The 25,152-nt window shown below is 47.6% G+C and overlaps 2 long non-coding RNA genes across 2 annotated transcripts in view; one reads left to right on the forward strand and one right to left on the reverse strand.

The window, feature by feature from the left end:
* LOC144382337 (uncharacterized) overlaps positions 1–25,152 on the reverse strand; it is a 1,106,857-nt gene that overhangs the window by 772,349 nt on the left and 309,356 nt on the right. The window lies entirely within an intron of this gene.
* LOC118529306 (uncharacterized) lies at positions 979–10,384 on the forward strand. Its single transcript, XR_004914049.2, has 3 exons — positions 979–1,438; positions 2,568–2,712; positions 10,150–10,384. It is a non-coding gene; the product is annotated as an uncharacterized LOC118529306 (long non-coding RNA).

The raw sequence follows: 25,152 nt of genomic DNA on the forward strand, positions 1-25,152 counted from the left end.
TTTATTGTTCAGAGCCAATGTTATTGGGGAATATAGGTGCTGGGGCTAGAGGAGCGGGAGAGAATCTCATGCTCAGCTGGGAAACGTCCCACCCAAAAGGAAACCTCCACTGCCCTCTGTCAAGAACCAATTCCAGGCACTGAAAGAAAGAGGCATCCACTGGGAGGCCCGAACCCTTCAAGCAGGCAAAAATTGGCTTTGCACTCAATAACCTGATTGGCCAGAGGGTCTTCAGAGTCACCTGTCACTTCCTGCAGATGAGGATGAGGCTTTTGTCTCTATGAACGAGTCTCCCAACGGGAAGAGCTTCAGAGGTCACAGTCTGTCTCTATCGTAGGACAACTGGAATTCCCCTGATCTTAACGAGTCCCAGGATCGCAGGGATCCCTAGCTCGTACATCTTTGGAGAACCTCCGTGAAGTGCCCTCTACTCCCCTAAGCTACAAACCTTCTCGATTCACCTACTTCCCAAATAGTTACTGTGCAGCTGGAGGCAGAAGGTTTCAGAATTATCTGGAGCACGTCTTCCTTTGATCTGTGTGCCATGCTATCAGGAGCAGAAATCAGAAAGAAGCATTCTGCTTTGCTATGCGGCCAAAGGAAGAACCACTAAATCCCCTAGAAGGTCCCCCTCGCTGCCGGCAGGGCAGCCTGGCGGGGAGCCCAGCTGAGGAGGCTGTTAGCCTCTTCTTCTTTCCGTCAAGATCTCTATCTACAAATTGCAGTATGAGACCTGCCAGACAGAGATGGTGAGAGAGAGCTGTTGGGGAGAGCTGGATAAGCCAGGTACCCGTGCAATCAAAAGGGAACAAAACTATTACGAAAAGCAAGGGAGGTATGCAGGAAAGCAAGAATGTCCCACCCTTGTTTGAGTTTAGTTCCTGTCTGGGCTTGAGGCAGGATGGATGGGGTTTCTGAAAATGCCCCTTCCTTGTCCTTCTTTCCAGGTTCAATTCATTTCGATCCAACAAACTTCTGAGTGTCTGGAATGCGCCAAGCGGACTCTGAGGGCAAATGGATGTGCTTGGCTATGTCCCACCGGCGGGGGAGGAATCAGCGAGCTATAGGGCGGGGCTTCGCAAACTACGGCCCCCCAGGCCACGTGTGGCCCACTGCCTGGTTCTGTCTAGCCCACAAGCTAAGAATGGCTCTCACTTTTGCACCTGTCTTCTTGAATCAAAAAAGGAATTACATGTTGTGGCATATGAAACTTACATGAAATTCAAATTTCAACGACCGTAGATGAAGTGTTATTGGGACACAACCATGCGCGTTCTTTTCCCTATTGTCCGTGGTGCCCTGCAGAGGTGGAGCCGAGGACCTGCACAGGAGACCATCCGACCAGCAAAACCTCAAACATTTACTCTCTGGCCCTCGACAGGAAGAGTGTGTGGAGCCCTGGACGAGAGTTATGCCCCCAGCAGCTTTTGCACAAAGGGTAATAAGTCCATTTCCAAAGTTAAGAAAACATCGCCTGCTTTCTAAGCATTCTCGCATATTCTATTATTTCTAACACATGATGTAATAATTGGTGTCACTGCCACTCTGCTAGGTTTATGTAGGGTTTTTAGGATTCTGGTAGGGGTGAGGGGAAGGACTCAGCCTCCCCTAAAAAGGTTTGGACGTGAGATGGGAGTCAGTTCAGGGTGAAGGGGCAGGTACCGGCGGTGGGAGAGCATCCCGAGCCACACTCGGAGACCCCGCAGGTTCAAATCCAAGCCCCACCGCTAACAGTAGTACGACCTTGGGTAAGTCGCTTCACTTTGCTCTGCCTCAGTTTCATGATCTGTAAATTGGGCCTAATAGAAATATTTACTTAACAGGGTTTTCCCAAAGATTGGTTAATTAAAAGAGTTAAAGCACTTAATAGAGGGCCCGTTATTATTAGTGTTAGCAGCACTATTAGTAAGAAATGTCACAACTCTTTCATTTTGTAAAGCTTACAGACTTGCACATTATCATTTAGTGCTTAGTGACGCTGCCTAATGTCTACGCGGCTCTTCTAATGAAGGTAGTTTGCTTGTTTGTTTTAAAGCAATCTTTGGCAACAAGTTAAAGGGAACTTAACTAGTTGTAAAATTAAGCTGAAATCTCTCTAGAGAAAAACCGTCACAAAGACATCACACAAGTTCATTTTCTACAGTGTAGACACACACAGGGGCCAGCAGAGAGCCAAACCCAGCAAGTTAAGCAGGAAGTGTTTTTCTGTTGCACATTAAAAGAACTTTCTTGTGGCAGCAAAATATAGAGCAGAGGGTTAAACAATTTAAAGACACGTTAACCCTGACAGACACCCACAACAGAATAGGAAAGCTACTTAGCGGCTGTTAAAAATCAATCTGGACACCCCTAGTCGGTAAACCTTTTATTCGGAATGGTTTGATAAGTGCGAAGTTAAACACCAAGTCTCTTGGCGCATTATATGATTTTGAATGTTGATCTAATTTGCCCAAGTAGCTGTTGGAGAGCCATTTAAACGGGAGTTGAGAATGTAATCAAGAATTACATTCGTGTAGAAAGTTCCCCAAAGAGCTAATTCCACTTTTTCAACTTCTCTTCACCTGCAGGGAACGCCTGAAGCCTGTGGACCCACGGGCAGGCATGAGAACTCTTCGAGATGGCAGTTCCCCGAAATGCACAGCGAGGGCTGGGAAGAGGAAACCATCGCCCTCCACAAGGCTTGCTCTGAAGCCCCCCTCCTTCTGAGTGATGGTCAGCATCACAGGGTGACAAAGAGGGTGGTGACTGTGGTGTCACAAACACCAGCCCCTTCAGCCCTGGCTGTGTGACCTTCAACAGGCCATTTACCTCTCTGGCCTCTGCTTTCTCGTCTCACAAAAGAGGGGGGCCAACTGGTTGAACGTTAGGCTTCCTCTGAATTATTAGAAGCCATGACCTTTAAGTTGCAAACCAGCAGCATGACTCTTGTCATCTCCGTTACTGTATTTGGTCAACTCTTAAGGGTGCAGGGAAAAGGAATGAGTAAAATGACAAAGGCAATTTACAGAGATTCTAAAAACCATATTGTCTCTTTCTGTGAAAGAAACTCATACGAAACCGAGAAGATTGGCTTCGGTTTGACCTTTCTGCCTTCTATTGAACCTCTGTCATGAGCTGAGCAGAGGGTGACATGGTCCCCAATGGAAGAACTGCTCAGAACTGCGTCCATGGCAGCTTTCTGTATTAATTGATCCCACAGTGGCCAGGAAGGAAACAGGGGAACCTGGGAAATCCATGGAGATCCCTTTAGTGATAGCATCTATGGCGTTTATGATTTTGGGGGGACCACAAGTGGGCATGCCCCATTTCTTTCCCCACCCTCGTCTCTTCCTACTTGAATACCCGCCACTGAACTTCAGTCAAGCCAATCTGCTACTCTCCTTTGCCGTTATGAAGGTCAGGCTATTTCTTATACGTTTGGATATGATACTCGGCCCTGCAGGGGACAGAGATGACAGTGGCCACCAGTTGCTGTTCCATTGCTTAAACAGGACAATCATAAAGAACGGTCTGGGGGGGAAGCATTTGCTCCTCTCCTGTTGGAGCTTCACTTCTCAAACTCAGGGAGCCCATCACACCCCTATTTTGAAAGAGAACAAAGAAAAATAATAAATATCCTCAGAGAGAGACGTACCCCTGGGATGAGGACTACTCCCTCCCAAACTGGTATATCAGGGCAACAACTAGACAGAGTGGGAGTAATCAGAAGGCAAATCAGACTTGAAAGGTAAATTATTGTTTCTTAAAAGAAATGAAAGCGTGCAGTGGTACCTGCATCCCTGAGGGGAAAGGGTTAATTGCAGAAAAGTGAAGATTGGCAGCTCCGTAGGGGACCAGCCTCTTTGCCGTATTAGGCTTCCCACCCTTGAAGACACCTTTAGACCCCATCCTTATTCTGTACGCTCCATAAGGACAGGAATTTGTTTTTTTCTTTTTTATCTTTGAGTTCGTTGACATTACCCAAGTACTCGGAACAGTGCCTGCTACAGAGTAGGTACTCTTTCAATTTGTTGACGAAGATGAATGATGCTAAAACCCAGGAGACCATGTCTCTGAGTTTATCTGAGGCTTGCCAAAACCCCACGTCACCCGGAAGAGAGGTGCCAGCAGGTGCCAACAGAGACTGGTCCTTCTTGTGTATCAGTGCCCTGGGAGGGTGTCTGAGGTCAGTTCTTCAGGAAACACTCTGAGCTAGGGGTTTATAGAAGGTTTATCGGACAGTGACTGGGCGGAGGGGGGTGGGTAGTAAAGAAGGTAGAACAGTCCCAATAGCCTCAGATGACCCGATGGAGGGTTCGGGAAAGAAGATAGCTTCTAACAGTTGTCCTGCCCTGAGGAAAAGGGACCAGGCCTTTATACACCTTTACATGTATGCCCATCATTGCACATGGGCTGTCCCCCGTGGAGTCCGTGACCTTGGGTAAGGGGGCTGTCTTCAGCAGAGGGCAATTCTTAGAGATGGACCAGCTGTCTACACGTCCAGCAGCTGGGATAATGAGTGCTTCACCCTGAAGGTGGATTCTGGGCAGTAAATCACAGCACTCAGCACAGTGGGCTCTTCCTGCAAGTTTGCAGGAGGGCAGATTTTCATTATTTGAGGACCACACACTGAGGGTGGCTGGCTCACCTGGGGTCCCTTGCTAACAGGCCACAGACTCCAATTCTGGCTCCCTTAATCTATTGATGGGAAAAGAAAGAGGTCACAAATGGATAGGAAGCTGTAGGACTAGGCATAGACGCAGAAGAGGGACCAGGATCAGCCTCACTATAGGCTCTGGACACCTCTCCTGACCACTGCCCTGGGAATTGATGTACCCTAGTCTTTTGCTACTGTCCTTGCTCCTCCTTTCAGCTCAAGCATCAGATTAGCTTAGTGTAGTTCATGTACCCACCCCTTTGTGTGGAAAGAATGGTCCCGCCAAAATTGCACACAGTGGGAGTGGGGTGCCATGAGGAAGGGGAGGTGTAGGTTGAGACACATGCACATTCACATGCATATACACATACACAAAACAGTGGGAAATACATAGCCAGGAGGATGCTTTCCTTCCCCCACCTCGTCAAAAAGCTATGAACAATGGACTGAGACCTCACTCTGGTGTCAAGGGCGTGGCAAACACCTTGGCAAGAGTCACATCACACCTCTAGGTCACCAAAGGCAATGGCATTTTAAAATGAGCACGATGAAGGGCACCCGGGTGGCTCTGTGGGTTAAGCATCTGACTCTTGACTTCGGCTCAGGTCATGATCTCAGGGTCATGAGATTCAGCCCCGTGTCGGTCTCCGCCCTGGATGTGGAACCTGCTTAAGATTCTCTCTCTCCCTCTCCCTCTACCCCTCCCCTACTCGTGCTTGCTCGCGTGAACGCACGCTCTCTCTTTCTCTAAAAAAATAAAATAAAATAAAATAAGCATGATGAAGCTCTAATAATCTAAAAGTTTTCATCCTTAAAGGAGAAGGAAGAGGAAAAGGAGGAGGAGGAGAAGGAAGAGAAAAAGCAATGTCTTCTAGCTAGGAAGTTTCACCTCACAGTTTTCTCGAGAACAAAATAGCAAAATTCTTTTTCAAGACAATAAACAAATAAAAATTAGACTCTTCCTGCAATCTGTTTGCTGCCCTTTTCCCTTCACCTTTTGAGTTGAGTGATCCCACAGAAGCTAAGACTGAGAATGACAAGGGAATGGAGTTTCTGTTCGTTGCTAAGGGGGCAATTGCTATGTGGGCCAAGGTTCACATAGCGTAGTCTTCAGACGCTTCTTGGATGTTGGAAGTTATATTTCTTTTTTTTTTTTTTTGAAGTTATATTTCATGCAGCTATCTCTCCAGGACTCAGGGAGGTCTCATCACTGAGCCTAGCACAGTGTCAGAGTAAGAGCTCAATGTGTGTTGGGAGTTAAGTAGGGAAGGGAGGAAAGGGAGGGAGGGAAGGAGAAAAGGGCCAGGAAGCTTGCTCTTGACCCATTGGCGTTTAGATGACAAGAGGATCCCACATCTTACTCAGACAGGACCTTCTCTGACTGGCAACCATTTGGAGAGATCTAGAAAGAGACTTGAGGAAAGGGAGGCAGGAATTATCGAGGAATCTCCCTCTGATTAGCAGAAAGGTATGAGTTTTGGTCAGGTATAGGGTAGAGCATGTTCTGAGAATCTTCTACTATCGGTGATTTATTCAAAGAACTAACACTGAAGGGCTAACCGCTTTTGAGGGGAAGGCATGGAGTAATGAGAATTTATAAACCGCTTCTAATAATTTTATTCTACGGATGAAGACACCAAGGTCTAGAAAAATAATGTGAGCCTTCCACTTCTGGCCAAAATGGAGCAGCAGGGGCCATATGTACCATTCCACTTAAAGCAGACAAAACAATCCCTCAGGATCAACATTTGCCTCTCTCCTCGGAAAACCAGCTCAGGACTGAGAGCAGGGCTGGGACTCCTGTGAGGCAAGTAATGCATCCCTGCACAACCCTGAGGGCAAATGCCTCCTTAAATCTTGCACCCTTGGCACTCTGCTTGCCTGAGGGGATGACTACATGGGGTTGAGGTGATGCTCCAGGTAAAGAGGCAAAGATCTTAACTGGGTGCTCTGAGCTTCTTCACTTCTCATCTGCTTCCTCTCTTATGTGGTTTTGGTCTGGACTCTACCTTTAATAGAAATGTACATTCACACCAGCCTCCCTGCCTCTTCCACCTGAGCCTCCCTTACTTCTGGAGTCTCCCTCACCTGCACCCCCAGCCGCCATCATTCAGATGCCCCAGAGTGGCTGCTGCTGGGAACCACGCCGCGCTTGGGGTCACCCCCTCCCCAGCGCTGTCCTGCCAAAGCGCACTTCCCTGTCTTCCTAGAGCACTGGCCACCTGGTCCTCCCTAGCATCTATCCCTGCTTCTCTCCCCCAGTACTGACATTGTTCGCATGGCTTCTGTCATTCACCTTCTGCAGCAAGTACTCCAAGTACAGAGAAACTTCCAGCAGAGTGGACTGGACTGGCCTTTTTCCTTTTTTGGAGATGATAATGTGGGGTGACAGGTGGAGTTTGGGAAAGGTGTGGTGGAGGGAGTATGCTAAAAGGCAAGGTAGACGCCTGTGTGGTTAGACATCTCTGTTTTCTGGCAATCGCGAGATGGCGGGACTGCCCCCTCTCTAGAAGTCAAAACAAAACTTAGAAAACCCAGTGCAAATAGCCTTTCTGTCGTGTACTTCCCAAGGCCCCCCCCCCCCCCACATTGCTTTGCTTGTAGCTCAAGTCCTCCGCAGATACCAGTTTCTAGTCGGCACCCTGGGTCACCCCCTGCCTGGATGGATGGAGGACAGATGTCTTTCCCTTATCAAAACCAAGGACGTGACTTACAATAACAGAATCTTGGGTTAGGAAGGCCCCCTTAAGGGTCATTTCATGCATTCCCCTGCCTCCAGCTAAGTTGTAATGTACTCCTCTACAGATAGTCCCTTGGCTGTCTGCCCTGCTTATTCACGCTTGTTCCAGTGACGAGCAACTCCACGAATATGTGACAGACAGCGACCACCTTTTTGAGATCTGGATTAGACATTATATGCTCTAATGCAAGAGCAGTTTCTGTCGTCTTATTTCTTGTGGAGACAGGAATAGAAAAGGCTGGAGGAGGACCCGAGGAAAGAATAGAAGTCGAAACCAAAACAGTTGAGTCCAAGGCTGAGGGCACCGGGCTCTGTCTAAATCCTTCCTACTCAGAGTGTGGTGGTAGCATCGGCTTCACCTGGGAGCTCGGTAGAAATGCAGAGTCTCCGGCCCCACCCCACACCTCGTGAATCGGCTTCTGCATTTTTACCAGGATCTCCAAGTGATTCATTTGTACATTAAAGTTTGAGAAGCCCTGGGCTAGGGCTTATGCTCTATTACTCTCTGCGAGGTTTGGGGCAGGAACCTCAACCCAGAGCAAGGTCATGTGTGTCCAAGAGTCTGAGTCTGTTCCTATACCGCACACACTTCCCTGAGGTGTTGCCAGCGATCCAACCCCAATCCTGTGACTTGGAAGGAAGGTGGGAGTATTCCTCCAGGTGGATTGATCCATCTGCCTTGGCTCACACTAGAGAAACCCTCCCGATACCCATAGCCGTGGTCCTGCCGGCTGCACCCTTAGCACCACCCCACTTTGGAACTGTCTTTGCACTTAGTACAGGGAACTCCATTTTGTTGGGGGGGTGATTTTTTTCCCTTTAAGTGTGTGTGATTCGTTTGAATTGCTTTTTTTGTTTTTTTTAACAAGGGGTTGTTATTGTGTCTCTGAATGACAGACATCCTTGTGGCCCCTGTTACCCCAGCTCCCTTTGATGCAAGGCCTCTGTTTTATAAGCATCAGGGTTCTGCCACCCGGACCTGGTGAGGCATATTTAAAGCTGTTTAAATTGACAGACCAGGCAAACAGGATTAACTCTGTGGGCCCAGAAGGGGAGGTAGGGGGCTGGGGGAGAGCTGCAGAATGGTTTACATGGATGAGCAAAAGGACAGCCGGCTGGGCTGGGAAGGGGCCTATCACCGGAGCCAGCCAAGAATTCTCGATCTGGGAGGTAGGCAGAGAGCTTGCAATCTGCTGGTGATTGGATTAGGCATGGTGTGAAATTCGGAGCAGGGCTGCACGGCTGGGGCTGGGGCCCAGGCTGCTGTGGGGCCAGGCTGCCGAGGCCCCGCTGAGGAGACCGTGTGGGGAGGCCGGTCCCTGCCCCAGCAGGCCTTGGAGACAGCCTCACTGTCACAGGCCTGGAGGATCCCCCGCCGCTAGGCCCCATCGTTGTCCCCACCCCACGGCGTCTTCGTCTTCAGAGCATTCTCAGGGAAAGCAGAGGCTGCTTGGCCCCTATTCACAGGGCTCCTGTCCCATTAGCCTGGAGTGAGGAGCCTGGCCTTTCAAGTCTCTGGGTCCGCAGCAGCTCTCTCCCGAGATCTTTCTTCGCCTTCTCTTTGTCTCTTTCTCTGCTCTTCCTCTTTTTCTCTCACTCTTGCACAGTCTGGTTCATTCAGTAGGATTCCACTCCATCTGGATTTGTTCAAGAGCCCAATTCAACTTGTGTTTTCCTCTTTTTCAGGGATTGGGAGGTTCTGATTAACATCTTTGAGGATTTTGGAAACTTCTTCCTGAAGCCTAATCAGGCAACGGGGGCTGGGGGGGAGTGGGTGGGTGGTGGGATTTATCATTGCTGAAAAGTTGACAAGGTTTAAGCCTTTTCTGGCAAAGTCAATAACACCAGGTGCAGGTCTAAAAGAGGGGCGGGAGAGGATGAGAGGAAGAAGCTTTGGGGAAGGAAATGGATTTTATGGGCATTCCTAGACCCACCCATAGTGAAAGGGACTCTTCTTGTCAGGGGAGCAGTGGTGATGCAAGCCGGTGGCCAGAGTATGGATACCTGGACCCTGGGCAGAATCCTGAGGCCAGTCATGCCCCCGATCACCCTCTGACTCTTGTCGTCATAGGAAACAAACAAACAAACCTCCCAGCCGTCATGCCCACCCAGAGAAGTCTTTCATTTCTGACTCTGGCAAAGTATGACTTTGGTCAAGCTACTTTTGTTCTCTCTGTCAGTTTCGCTGTGTAGGAAGCAGGGAAGTTAGCGATCGCATTCCCACATCTGCTTTGAAAAGCTACCAAACTTTTGATGCATGAAAGACCTCAAAGTTCATCTGGTTATATGGCCATAGCATCTTAGAGCTGGAAAAGATCACAGGGAAAAACTCCATGACTTTCCAGATGATGAAACCGAGAGCCTGGGGAGCCCGCATCACTCCAAAGTGCCCATGATCTCACCCATTAAATGACTAGGCCTCTTAGGAGTTGGGGGAAGCTCGAAGTAGAACAAGGTCTCATGCGTCCCATGCAGTGTGCTTTTCTCTTCTGCCCGCTGGCTCCAAGCACACCTGAGCACAGTTTCAGACAAACCACAAACGTGCTATCCCTGTGATGTCCAGGAAAGTACCAGCTGGGAGGGCATCTCTCTCTCCCCTTGCTCTTCTCTCCTCCAGATAGAGGAGAGCTGGCCTGTCCAAGGTTTGCCAGACTTTATCCCAGGGCAGGGGACTATGAGCCCCTCTTTGAAGCCTTCCAGAGTAGATAGCCTGTATCGGTTAATAGATTTCCTTGCATGTGCCAATGCAGATCTCTCTGTGTCATCTACCTAGGTGCTGTGTTAACAAAAATTCCAAGTCCAACTCCAAATCTGGGTCCATGGGGGAAGAGTGTTGGCACTGGTTGAAGCGTCTGCCATGGATGAAGGAGAACGGCCACACTTAAACTATAACCTCTGAACCTGACATAGAGCGAGGCAAGCTGGTGTGCCCCTGGAAGAACACATGTCCCTGAGCCTGCGCCAGCTCCACCCGTATTTCCTTCTAAGGATCCTCCCTCCCACTCTTGCTATAGCCTGAGGCATGGTGACTTGGGATTTCCCCAGCCTCTGCGAGGCCATGGGGAGGAGTGATTTTCTGGTGGTGAGAAAAGGCTTTTGAACCCTTCAATGCCCAATATGCAAATGAAAACCAATAATAGAGATACTGACAGCCAATGGGTTTTATTCCAAACGTTCCCAAATTCTGTGGCATCTTCCGCCCACAGTCCTCAGTTCACAGTTTATGGTAGCAAGTCTCCAAAGTTGGACTTCCCTATAATTCTTTCCCTCCCTGTACTTGCATAGATTCCACCCATCAAAGAGCTGGGCTGGAGTCTCTTTCCCTTCGCCTTGATCTGGGCTGACCTATGACTTGCTTTGACGCATAAAATTTGGCACAAGGAAGATGCTGGGACTTCCAAGCCCGTCTCTTCAGAAGCCTGGTAGCTTCTGCTTCCTCTCTGTTTGGAAGCCAGCAGGGATGTAAGAAGCCCATGTGCTACAAGGAAGCTCACGGCAGCCACACCGAGAGGCCATGTGGAGGAGTACCAAGGCCCCAGACACGGGACTGACATCTTCATAGATTTTTCAGCCCAGCCCAGTTGTCCACAGAATGCAACCGAGCAAATGACCCCAGATGACACCTCATGCTCAGAAGAACTCAGAAGAACTGCTCAGCTAAGTCTTGCCCAGTTTCCTGAACCTCTGAATTGTGAAAAATAACAAATTGTTGTTTAAGCCACAAAGTTATGGGGTGGTTTGTTACCACCATGGACGAATTGAAACTTGTCTTTGGGATCATGGCTAAGGCGCAGTACTAATGAAAGGCGTCACGTCTTTGGTCATCTTGTTTCGCTCTTGTCTTGTTTTAAATGTCAGTCTCTGACCTGATTGCTGCAGAGTGCAAACCACCAACAGAGTGCCTTGGTCCTTGGGGGGAATCACCCAGTTGTCTTGACACGTGCAGAAAGGGTCACGATAGTGTTAGAATGCTACAGTACAGCTTTGGAAAGGACAAGTGTGTCTACTACATTCTCTGTCTGATGTTTCATTCAATCTTCATTTTTTTTTGCTCCTTCACTACTTGGGCTGGTGTGCCTATCCAAGGACCACACCGTTTGGATCGTCTTCATCCATTTCCCCAGAAAGTCCCATCATTTCTCGCAGGAGTTCTGGAGTGAATGCTCTCTCACCATGTCAGCTGCCAGAGTATGAGCAGATCTTGTCCCAAGAGGCAGTGCTGTGCGCATGGCCACGGAGAGCTCAGCCCCACATTCCGCAATCCTGGGAGCATTCACAGAGCTCCGCGTGTGCAGCTGATGCTCAAGAGTGTGTCCCTAGGAATGGCCGGGGTGTGTATCAGGCAGGAAACCCTCCAATGGTTCACTCACACTACTTTAAACAGCAACGAATAGTGGCTAAACCTGGAAAGAAAAAGGGAGCACAAATATTTCACCTGCATGAGTTCAAGAGCACTTACTCTGAGCAAATACAGTTTCCATCAATAGGACACTGGCTATATAAACCACAGTATTATCACATAGTAGAATATTAACATCTATAAAAAAGAATGAGGAAGTTTTAAAAATATATTGATAGGGAAAGTTATGCAATGTATATGGTTCTGTGGAAAAAGTACATAGTGTGCTTCCTCTTTGTCTAAAAGGAAGGATGACAACAATGTATATTTACATGTGTTTGCATTTGAATAAAGAAATACTGAAAGAATACACATGAAATTAATAACAATGGTTGCCCCTGGCAGAGGAGAGAGGAAGGAGAAGCGAAAGGGTAGGTTGGTGACATGGTGAGTTGAAATTTACCATAAGCTTTTTTATTGTTTTGATTTTGGACCATGTGAATTACATTACCTAATCCAAAAAATGTTGGAGGAAAAAGGGATCCGTACTTTGCCTAATTTGATTAAAGAACAGCGCAAAAAGAAAAACCAGGATCAGAAGCTTTGGATGGAACCATGCCTATTTAGGTTGCCTGGGATAACCCCAGTGTGAACAAAGGGCTTGGAAATCCCAGGAAGGAGCCTAGGCGAAGGGAATGCTTTATCACAGCTTCAGAGAATCCAAAGCCAAGATGATGCGGGAGGGAAGAGGTAGAACCAGCAGGCTTCCACAACCTGCAGGAGACGTTAGACTGTGAAAGTGGTTAGAACGCACTTCCATTTGGACTTGGAAATCTCACACTCTGACTTACGTGAATTTTGACTGACCTTCGAGACCCATGATTCCAAGATAATTATTCCAGTCCACATGTCCCTGGACAGTGAGAAAGAGCTCCATTCTCTAGTCATATTCGAGCTGAGGGTACACACTGGTAGCTCTGAAGCTACGCTCTGTGATTCAGGGGGTCTGTGACTTGAGTACCAAACCCAGACAAGGTGAAATGAATTGTACCCCGTAAATTGGCATTCCTTTCCACCTTTTAGGAATACGATATCATAACTTTCTTGGGATCAGGGACATATATATCTCACCCATTTCGGTGGCTGCTTGTTGAAGGAACGAACGAATGAATTGTCTAGAGCCCACGAAATATGCTTTATTTGCAAGTTATTTGAAAAAAATATTTGCAAGAAGTATTTAAATTCTTTTCTAAAGCAACTGGAACTCCGGGCAGTTTCAAACACTGGTAAAAATGAGGCAGTGGCCAGTAGAGGGCAGTGGTGCCTTTATCAATTAATAAAAGAGTGTATGAGTGTGCCTGTGTGTGCTCCAGAGTGCACACACTTCTCAGTTCCTTCTCTCCAAAGTTAGCTTCTTCCTGCTGTTTCTGTCAAGACAGAATGACCTGCCTTCGCTCAATACGTACACTTCAGTGATGGACAGTTGAGGTCATAGTCCTTGACCCACAAAACTCCCTTGGCTAGACTTGGCAAACCCACTGTGTGCTGGAATGAACTTGAATTCTACATTAATACCTTCTTAATAACATTCAGAAACTGTGGGGATTGTTTTCTGGGAAAAGAAGATACCGCCTCCTTCCCCCTTCCCCTCAGGGCCTCTGACCCCTCTTTATCTCCTGACAGGCACCATATCTAATCATGGGAATGAGGGGTAGCCTCAGCAAGACCTGGGCTCTTTCCGGGTGGAGGGAGCAGGCAGCAACAAGCATTGGGCCACGATTGTAGGCTGCTCAAATATTTAAGGGTACAAAGAAGCAGCTGTCGAGCACTTGTGCACTCAGGGAGGGAGAAGCAAGTCAGACTGATAATTAGCCTGCACCGGGTTCTTGCCATGAGGGCCTCTCATCCCCCTGGGGCCCCTTGTATCCAACCTACTGCATTCAGTCAGCCCCAGATGAGGCTGTTTCCCCTGCATCCCCTTCTTCCACAACTGGGAAATGAGACTTTCTACTACAGAGTAATGAGTGAGTGCTCCATAGACCTGGGACAAGTCCTTCAACCTGAGTTTTTCCAGACTTCAAGTCACTCTATCTGATGAATGGGAGAACTGGATTCACCAATTCACCACTTCCAAACCTACAATGGGTGTGCAAAGCCCACGTACACATGAGCGAACACCTAAGTGACCATATCGAGCACCTCTCTGTGATTGCAGATCCACAAACTGACAAGCCATGTGGTACCTGGTGAAATGCAAATGGTACCAACGAAGACAAAAGTCAGGTGTGTCAGGTATGGAATATGGAGTACAATAAGGCATGAGGAGGTGTCAGAAAGGAAACAGAGAATGATTGTAGTATCTAAATAATAATCATCTTTATGTGTGTGTAACTACTTACAAAGTGTTGGATCACAGACTGCATGGTGATGCAGGCCGGCACAGGGACGGCCCCATTTTATTTTATTTATTTATTATTTAAAGATTTTACTTATTTATTTTAGAGAGAGAGAGCAGAGTGAAAGAGCATGAGCTGGGGGGTGGGTAAAGGGCAGAAGGAGAGGGAGACACAGACTCCTCGCTGAGCAGGGAGCCCGATGTGGGGCTCGATCCCAGACCCCTGAGATCATGACCTGAGCCGAAGGCAGACGCTTAACGACTGAGCCACCCAGGAGCTCCAAGGACAACCCCATTTTAAAGATGAAATTGGTACAAATGCATCTCAAGCAACCTCCCCGTGGTGATAGAATTCTCCGGACTTCATAGCCAGTCCTCCCGGATCGCTCATGTCCACTGGCAATGATGGTAGAAGTCACTCTCAGGCACAAACAAGCTTCCCGTGTTTCACAGAAAGCTCGGTTTGGAGGATTCTGGCAAGGCCTTTGGGGGAGGGAGCCCCCATGGGCACCCCACACCCCCCAAACATTGTGGGTGGGAGGGTGCTCCCCAGCTGTAAGCTTGGGCTCCTACAGAGCTAAGAGGAAGAGCAGAAGAGGAAGAAAGCATCTGTCTTGCTTCTCTGTCTGAGGTACAAGCTAGAGGTTTTTTGGTGTTCATTTTACTCAAACATTGCAAAAAAACTTCAGCCCTTTCGGGCAAGGGTACAAATTAAGTCTCATTAGCCTTCCCATCCCCCAAGAGTGAACGATGCCTCCCCTCCTCCTGGGGTTCTGTTGTCTTCACCAGCAGTAATGATTCGGAGCCTCTAGAATTATTGCTGGAAGGACTGGCTTCTGGGTGGGGTGTGGGGGGCCTGGGAAGGCTGGAAGGCGAGGGATGTGAGGACGGGAAGCCATGTAAATGGAGCTGGAGTCAATATAATTGTGGGTGGCCAGTGCCAATCTCTGTCCTAAATATGTTTTAGAAACACTTTAGGACACAGCTGACTGGGTATAGCGCTACTCTTGGGTAAGAAATGACGGAAAATCATGCTATTAACAAAATGTATTATATTATTATGGCCCGATACAGGTACCCCATTTCCTACGCACATTATCGCTCTTGATGCTCCAAAACCTGGGATCCATTCAAGGCAGGAATCATTACTGTCCTTTTACAGATGAGAAAACGGAGCCTGGAGAATTGAAGTGATTTGGCCAAGGTGATACAGCTGGCCCATCATGGGGCTGAAACTCAAACCCAGGACTTCAGGCTCCGTAGAGACTCAGTTTTCCAGGGGGTGAGTAGCGTTGGGAGGAGGAGGGGCCAGATTGGGCTGTGGGGGCGGGGCCCTGCTGGGTCCAGCTCCAGGCACAGGTAGTACAGAGCTGTCTGTGCTCAGGCCACAGCAAGCGACAGAGGATCGCATGCCCCTGTGACCTGACCAAGGGGGAAGGAATTGGTGGGTGCAGGGCGGGGGCGATGGGGGGTGGCGGCGGTGGGGAGTGTAGAGAGAAAAGATAGAAAAAGCAATGGACTGGAAATCTCTGCTCTTGGAGTCCGGTCCAGACCGTGCTTTCAGCTGTAGCTTGGGGCAGGTCACTTCATCTCTCTGAGTCAGGTTTACTGTGTAGATTAAGGTATTGGAGCAAATGATTCTCAAGTCCCTTCCAGCTCTAAAATGTTAGGATTACATATTTATCTGTGCTCACACGCACGCACACACATACAGAGCGTTGCACCCAGATTATGAATGCTAACACTAATTAATTCATTAAGTAGTTACCAGTACCTATTACGTGTGAAGCAACATTAGTGCTCAGTTGTGATTTAGAGGTGAGTATAGGCCAGATGCATATTTGACTTTCAATGTAAAGTCAGACTATGTTGGTATATCAGTCTGTGTGTATCAAGAACAAGGTTGGAAATTTGGAATAGATCATCAGTGATTGGGGCTTGCAGGAAATGCTGAGTCCCCACATTAATGCTAGCTGTTTGTAAGCTAACAGAGTATATCTTGTACATTAGCTAAACCATATATCTAGGGACACATGAAAACATAATGAAACCAAGTGCATAGGCTCGATGAACTATTTCATGTGCCAAATCCCCCAAGAACGACTTTGCCCTTGAGGGACAGATCATTCTAAGAGACACCTTCTCATCTGAGCTTTCTATTGTAATAGTGTAGCAAAATGACTGGCAATGAGAAGGGGTTAATACCTGGTGGTCATTTGCTGGTGGAGATGATTTTATGAGCCCCCAGCAGGGTAAACATCTCTCCTGCCCGCTTCTGCCTAGTGTCCCCGTGGAATGAGACCATTCCCCTTCCTTTCCAATTGCATCCACCCTCCTAATCCTACCATGAGGCTGGGCTTGAGGGTGGAAGCCAGGAAGGAGAGAGAGCCAATTCACCTAAGACACAGAGAGGTTAAGCCAATTGTCTTGGCCCACACAGGAAATCAGATGCAGGGACCATGGCAAGCCCAGGAATTCATGAGCTCCAGGCTTTGCTTCTAGACAGATGTTTGTGTTTCCTCCAATGTTTGTTTAATGGTAGAAACATTTCAGTAGAAACCAGAGACCTGGCTTCTCTGAGGCTCACCTGTTGCTTTGGAATGTATTTATTTGTACACGGGGCCCCATCTCAGCAGACTGTTCCCTTCCTACAGCCAGAAGGCTGATGTGCTCACGTCATGGTCTCCACGGCGACTGGCTGTGATATTACAAACAGCAGATTGTGCCTTGAGGTAGATAGCAAGTGGCCCCAGCAGGTAAAGTGGGCCAAACAAACTTCCTGTTTCCAGGCAAAGATCTAAAAGAACAGTAAAATGTTCCCTCGCTCCCCCGGCCCCCAGACATGCTCTTCTCTGGAGCAACAAATACCTCACAAATTGAGATTGAGTTTTTGGGCTTTTTTTCCTTAGTGTTCTTGCAAAAGGAGGCAGAAAGACTTTCCTTACTGATCACCACTCCGCTCCCCCATCCCTCCACCACCTCTAATTTACTCATAAACTGAAGATAAAGAAGGAACTTGGGCTTCCCTTGGCATGGGGGTGGACTGAGCCTGGACCCCAGGTATTTAAGTATGCATTCTGGTCATGGTGGTGATGAATCATCATGGGTCTACACTGGGCCATCCTCAAAGGAAAAGGAGGAAAGCTAAAACTATGGAAAGCCCTGCCTCCATCAGTTAGCACATCTGTTTACTAGGAAGTCCAGAACACCAGGGGCCTTCTCAGAGTTTGGCTCCGGTATCCCCAACAGCCTGACCACCACTGCCTACAACTACCAGGCTGTCAGTGGATCAGGCCCTCATCCAAACTATCCCCCAGGTAATTTCACCTGCTTTTGATGTTTCCCGTGTCACTAAGCTTGGAGCCACCTCCTACACCATGACATTGTTCTAGGGCCCTGGAAATGGAATACTGGAGCTCAAAGAAACAGAGATGACCAGTCCAAGCCCTCCCTTAGACCCCCTTATAACCACCTGCCTTTGGCTTCTCCTGAGTCCTGCTTCTAGGACATGGCCACAGCTGACTGGGCATTCTCAGCAGGCCTTCTGAGCCTTCAGTCCTGAGGAGCTCAAGGAACTGAGCTAATGTACAAATCTTAGTGTGTCTAACTCAGAAACCAAGCACTTACCTGGTCTTTCTTCCTTCAGTTGTGGACCATAACAACATTCCCCAAACCCCACCTGCATTTCATACAGTATACACTCTTGCCTTTAGCAAGCAACTATAGTCTCTATATTCTTGAGAGGGTGTAGTTAGTCATCACACTGGAAGGAAGTCAACACCTTAACATTGGTTTGGAGAAAGTTGGACCCTGTAGAAGGCATTCTCGGTCTCCACTAGTCCTGCATGTCCAAATCTTACCCATCCAGCAAGACCACACACAAAGCCCTGCTCCTCCACAAAGCTTCCCTGAAACACACCTGGTAGGTACCTCTTCTCCCCCTGCAGACCCACCACCTGATCCAAACCTCTCTCCAGGTAGGTATTACTTTATATGTGTTCACAGGTAAACTATGTCTTACCTTCCTTACTAGATTCTATAAGGCCTATAAAGACCAGATCTGTCTGATCATTGTAACCTCTTTTGCCTTGAACATAATAGCTGCTTAATAAACTACACAAATAAACAACTATAATGCAATGGGTTATGTGACTTGATTATCTGGACTATTTTTACCTTCTCTTTTCACTTCTTAATGGGTCTTCTCCCTGCCTGCCACACAAAGGTGTTATTTCATACCAGCTGATGATTTATTTGCTGTAAGGCTCCCCTCTTCTACCTTCCCAATCCTAATGAGACATGGAGATTAATACTACCCAAGCAGCTCCCTTTGGGCAGTGACTTCCCCAAAAGGCATTCCTTTTACTCAATCAATAAAAACAGAAATCCCTTTTGAGATCTTTGCTTAGGCTTCTAGAATCTATCCTTGAGCTGCAGGCAAGAGACCTCCCTTTCCAAGATTACTGAATACTTTCTTCTACACAAATTCAAGTGTAACATATCCTAATCTAGCATATCTCTAGAGTTGGCCAGTTCTTCTAAATGTACCATATACGTTCTTCTTGCAACAATTAGTTGTAGCTTTGGCTGCAAGTAATGGAAACCCAAAATATTATCGGCTTAAACAAGATGGAAATATATTTCTCCATCCCACAGAAGTCTGGAGGAGATAGTACAGGGGTACTGGGGGAGCTTCCTAAGGTCATCAGGGACCCAAGATCCTTCCATCTGGTCTGCTATTCTCAGAACTTGGCTCCTGCCTCTTGGTTCATGATGACTGTTGAGCTCCAGCTTTTTTGGCAGCAGTCCACCAGCAGAAACAAGAAGTAGTAAAGGACAGGCTTCTTCCCTTTAAAGACACTTTCTGGAACTTTCCCATGACACTTCCCCTAAATTCTACTGGCTACAGGGAGGTTGATAAATGTCATCTTTATTCTGCTTAGCTTATGAATCCCAACGCTTAGGATTCTGTTTCTAAAGAAGGGGCTAATAGCTCCCAGGGAAAACTAGCAGACTCAGCTTCACTTTCTGTCCTGAATAATTCATTTTCCATCTTTGAGAGATTGTGTTCTCATTCCTCAACATGGTCAGGATCGGCAGAATGGCTATGTCTCCCCTTGTTCTTTGTAAACCAGGAGTTTAAATGGGGCTGGGGGAACCCAAGGTATGGCCGGTCAGGTGACTTTCTCAAAACATACAGCAAATTAGAGCCAAGACAGGAGTGACGCACAGTGGCCCCGGCCCCCAGCCCCCCAAGAATCACCTCTTTAGGAGGCTCAGCTGGGTCTGAGCCAGGAGCAGAGACTGTCACTACGCCCAGCAATGGGTGCCAATGAATGCCGCGATCCGGAGAGGTATGGGAATCCTGGCCAAAAGCAACCTCAGGAAGCTGTAGATAAGAAATCTGTGCCTGGTAGCATTGGGTTCCAGTGTGTTCGTTCCAGGAGCAGCACATGGGCTGCCCCTCCGTGCACCACCCTCCTCTCAGGGCAAGAACTACACTTCCCAGACCAGCCAACCACCCTTACCCAGCATGGCAGTCTCCTGCCACCTGGCAGGGAGCTTGGGACCATGAAAGGCAAAACACACGGCTGCGCCCATTCTTGGGGGCCCTGAGTGTTCAGGCACATGAATCGCTGCCTGGGCTGGTGGCTACATGCAGATGTTCCTGTTATCATCCCGAATCTGGCCTGGCCTCTCCAGCTCTGATGCTGCCTACCTGAGTGGGACCTGCCCTCCCACTGATGGTTTCACCTCCACGGGGCCTCAGGACAGGTATTTGGCCTGGCGGTTTGCCTGCCTCCCCTCCCCAGGTGCCAGGGCCTCTGAGCATCCCACAGACCGTGGGGGTGATGGCTCCAGTTCTGAAATGGCTCATACACACAGGGTCGCAGTGTCCCGGGGAGGCTGGGATGTGCCACCTATGGGACTATCCTGGGCTGGAAGGCAGGGAGACTGGGCTCTATGCAGGGTTAAGTGGACCCACAGGGAAGAACGACACTGTCCCACCTGAGGCACCTTTCTAATGAGGCAAATGGAAGCTCTCCAGAATAATTTCCTTCAGAAATACAGTCTCCCTTCCATGGGTGGGATGACCACCTCCCATCTTTAGACAAGTTTTTCTTAATCCCCTTTCACAGATGAGACCACTGAGGCCTATTAGTAGGGTGTATAATTTCCCATTCAATGTATGTATTCTTACACAGGTCATCTACCCTCCCTAAATGGGTTCTGGGGCCATCAGCCAGTCCAGCTCTAGGGCTAGATCTGCAATGTTGGAGTCTCTCTCTCTCTCTCTCTTTTAAAAACCCAGTGTCAGAGAGTTAACCTTTAGGACAGTTAAGCTAAGCTTCTTCACTATCAGACAAGGTTCCCTTTCTCTTCCTCCTCCTCTTTTCAAAATGAAATCTTCACCTATAAGACAAAAATCTTCTCTTATGCCCTGCTCGAGTCCTATTCCTCCTCACTCTTCTCCCCAAAGGAACCACCACTGCCAATTTGGGATGTGTCCTCCTGGCCCATGGAGGTGTGTGGAGTCTTTTCCCTATGAAGCAAAGGGGTGGAGAAAGACAGGTTTGAGGGCACCCTCTTTGTTATGCCCACCTTGGTCCTTTGTAAACCAGGAGATTTTTACCCTGGTTTCTTCCTTCTCTTTGCTCTCCTCAGAGAATCCTCTAAGAACAGGTTCACTGCAGCCCTTTCCCACTGTACTTTAACTCAGTTCCTTCTTACACAACCCTCTTCACACCCCAAACCAAGGCGGGAGGAGCCAAGGGAAGGCTGCCCCACAAGGAGAATAAGTGGGTATTCACTCAGTGGCTGGGCAGGAGACCTTTTTCAGCATGTGGTAGACAGCCACAGATCCCTGAACTCCTGCAAAATAATACCCAGGGAGCTGGTGTCTCTAGAATGTTCCCAGCCTGCTTTGGAGAAGCTATCCCAGGCTAGAAAATGGCCGCATGACTCTGCTTTCCAGACAGGCAAACCCAGACGTAGAGAAATAGACTTGCCTGAAGACATCCTGACTCCTGTACCAGTCAGGCCCTAGCCAGGATTCCAGAGAAACAGCTTGCTCTGGAAGATGGTCTGACTCAGTCTCTCTTTTGGCTTTAGGAAAACAAGATACAATAGAAAGACCATCAATTGTGGCCATTAGGATGCCTGGGTTCTGCTCTTCTTGCACAGTTAGACCTTCATTAAGAACTTTCCATGTCTTGTGTTGTCTCCAGATGAGAGACGAATGGGGAACACATCTTATTCCTCCCTGAGATTTCTAAGTTTTAAAAATTCAAGTCCAGGAAGGAAAGAGCTAGGAATTAAAGTCTCAAAGTGCAATGCAAAGAACGTGGTCTTCAAATCCTGGCTCTTCTACTCACTAGCTGTGGTTTCGGGGTAGGCTTTTCTTTCTTTCTTTTTTTTTTTTTTGGTAGCATCTCCAGGACTCCGTTCCTTCGCCTATCCACTTCAGGGTAACCAAACTGATCTCACAAAGTGGTTCTGGGAATCGGAGGAGCTAAGACATAGAGAAGAAGCTAGCTTGATCGCTGGCGCATGCGGGGTAGCTGGCCAGAGCAGTTCCATAACCTGTTTAGTTTCTTTGAGAGAGGCATTGTCTTATTGTAATTAGCTTAAGCCAGTGGACTTCATGCATTTTTTTAAAAAAGGAATTCTATCCACACTTCCAAGTCTGTGGACCATCACAACTCCCAACCTTAGTGGCAGGCGAGAAGGTTTTTTAAAAATGTTCATAACAATGGCTCATTGAGCAAGCACTGCAAATGAACCGGACAGCTGAGGCGGTTTTCCAGATAATCCCCACCTCAAATCGAGTGACGCCTGCTCTGATTGATCGGGACACTTGTCTCCGTTCCCTGCCTCATCTTGTCCACTGCAGACCCAGTTGTCTCACAGATCCTTCGGTTAATATTCTTTAAAAAGATAGTGTTGATTCACAATTCATTGCAGACTGTACAAAGGTAGTTCAAAGATCCTTTGAAGGAAAGAGAATGGTTGGGTCTCTTAGTCACCACCTCAGATGCTAGTTTTTCAGAGAAGTAACATCGGGAACAAAAGCAGAATCGCCTCCCTGGCTCACTAGTCTTTGGAAAAGCCAGAAACACGGCACTATCTGTTGCCTCACAGGGTTTTACCATGCTTCCATAAAGGGCCCAAGGCGTACAGGAGTACTACCAATTGGCAAGGAGAGAAGCGAAGCTCAGAGAGGTTAGGAGACTGGTCCACGGTCACACAGGAAAGCAATGGTCACATTGGAACCATAATCCAAGTCTCCAGATTTCAGAGAATTTTGAAAACACTTGAGAAGCCTCCTCCTATCCTTTGGGGAGGGTCCAGTTTCACAAGAAATAGCTTATGCCCTGACAGCCTCATGCAATTTAAGGAATGCCAGAGGACCATCCTTCCTCCCCCTCTACCCACTTCAGCCAGAATTCCTCCCACTTAGATGCCTGAAGTGATTCATTCCTTGGAGGATTCCCAATTACAGGTCCAAAGATGATCTGAGGCAGTTGCACACTGAGTCAGTATGCCTGGGGTGGAACCCAAAGATTCAGATTCGTAAAGAGCTCCCCAGGTGATATGCAGCCAGTCTTAAGAACCACCGCTTTACATTGAGCCTTGCATCCCCAGCTGTCCTGTTTTGAAAAGGAAGGACACCTGGGAAGAATAAGCCACTGAATGGCCGGAAACTTAATGCAAAATTTTCCTAGTCCTGAGAGATGGCCCTCAATACACTCAGCAATGCGAATCACACTTGTGGACTTCTTGCAATTCACAGTTCACTGTTCATATCAGCATGGAAAAAGCTCTCAGGATTCTTTCCTTTTTTTTTTAAGTAATCGCTACACCCACTGTGGGGCTCAAACTCATGACCTTGAGATCAACAGTCGCATGCTCTACCAACTGAGCCAGCTAGGTGCCTCATTTTTTCCTTTTTTTCTTTTTTTAGGCTCTTGGAATTATTTTTCTTTTTTTAAGACTTTTTAAAATTTATTCATTTGAGAGAGAGAGAGAGCGTACAAGCAGTGGGGAGGGTCAGAGGGAGAGGGAGAAGCAGACTCAGGATCGCACCCTGAGCCCAAAGCAGATGCCCAATCCACTGAGCCACCCAGGCACCCCTCTTGGAATTCTTTATAAAACCGGGTTAGCACAGAGTTTCACAAATATAGTTGATCCAGAAACCTGCCCCGTTCTTTTTCCCCGCTTAACACCTGTTAGTATTCCAAAGGACAGATTTTGTTGGGAAATGCTGACTTGTGTAAACCATTTTAGCAGCTTCCTCTCTAGGTAGCCTGGAAAAGTAAAGGAAGATTCAGGAAGCTGCAAAAATTCAAGAAGGTTAAAAAACATTACCAGGTAAAACTTCATCTGCTTGGGACCAGCTCGATTTTAAGGTTTTACATGATGCTATGTAGAAAAATCCCAGAGGTGGGTTCAAGCTTCCTGTAGTTTCCCTATGAAGTGAGTTCTTATACATCAAAATTATTTCCTTAACAGAATATTGATATTAAGCACTTGTAGGCAGTTTTGGAGTTTACAAAATTCTCAGTGTTGGTACAATATAATACTCGGAGGTGAATATTAGTATGCTCATTTTATTGACTTTGAATATTGCCATTCAGTAAACTTAAACCACTCATTTGAGAACTGGAAGTGGCTCAGAAATAATCTAGTCTAGTGGTTCCTAAGCCTGATTCCACAGCAGAAATACTTAGTGCTCTTGCTAAAATCCTAGGTCCCTGGAAACTCTGCTTCAGCAGTTTTGGGGCAGGGTCCAGGGATCTGTGCTTTAAATTAACCCAAGTGATTCTTACGCTGCCTGGACCCCTGTTTGGGTCCAATCCTCTCTCTCTTAACTACGAAAATGAAGACCTGGAAAAATAAATGGAAGAACCCCCACATCTCAAAGCCAGGACTCAAACACGAATTTTTCTCATTCCGAGTGCACTGTTCTTGCCCCTAAATCCCTGATGCCACACACTGGGGCAAAGGAGGTCATGGTGGATCGTGGTGGTTCATGGAGGTCCACATACTCTATTTAGTTAGTACATCTGGAGGTAAGAGGTGAAGGTCCTTTGGAGGGCCAGCTCATTTTTACCAAGTGTGTAGGAGCCCCATCTGTCCAATATTCCTTTTGACGACATCAAGAGGTGGACAAAATCATCTTCCTAAATGAATGAAGTAAGATTCTCACATTTGATTTATTTATTGTAGTATTTATTTTTAATTATTTTTCCTTTAAAAGTGACCTGGCCTACCAAAATCTGTCTCCATGCTGACATCTTTCAGAGACCCTTCCTTGAGTTTATCCCACCTGACCGGTAACTCTCTTTCATCTCATCCGTCTTCAGCAACTGTACATCCTGTCGCCTTTGAAGATGTGCTTTTGCTGTAAATGTTCTTCAGACCCTTTCATGACCTGTGTCCAGCCTTCTCCACAGGTGAAATCTCTGTCTTCTCCTCACTCTGGGTCCCCACCGGGTCTATACCATGTTAATGGACATTGTCAGTGAGCTGTAGAAGAAAACACTCTGGCTGAGAGTCAGGAATCCTGGGTGCTATCGTCCCAGCCCCACCATCAGCTTGCTGGCTGCCTTCAGGCAAGCCACTTCCTCAATTTCCCCCACCAACAAGTGAGTGCATCAGACTAGATTAATATTTCCCAAGACATGTTCCAAAGGCCAGTTTCTCAGGAGATGAATGATTGTTCTAAGAAAAAAGCCACTCTGTAGTTAAGTATGTTTTGGAAGCGCTAGATTAAATGGGTCTCTACCGCAAGACGTCTCAGAGACTTTGACTCTCATCATGAACCTCCACTAAGGGGATGGCTTGTACAGAACCCTTTTTTGGAAGGCACCCCATGAGGCTAGAGTGCTGCAACACTGACTTAGCCAGAGGCTGGGCAGGATGAGCTCTGAGATATAAATAGTGTGCTAAGCACTGAGCCAGAAGTCAGAAGGCTTGGGTTCAAAACTCTTCCGCTTACAAGTTGTGGGGTGGTACTAAGCACATCGCACCCCCCCCAC

Source organism: Halichoerus grypus, chromosome 6 (genome assembly GCF_964656455.1).
Source record: "Halichoerus grypus chromosome 6, mHalGry1.hap1.1, whole genome shotgun sequence".
Classification (NCBI taxonomy): Eukaryota; Metazoa; Chordata; class Mammalia; order Carnivora; family Phocidae; genus Halichoerus; species Halichoerus grypus.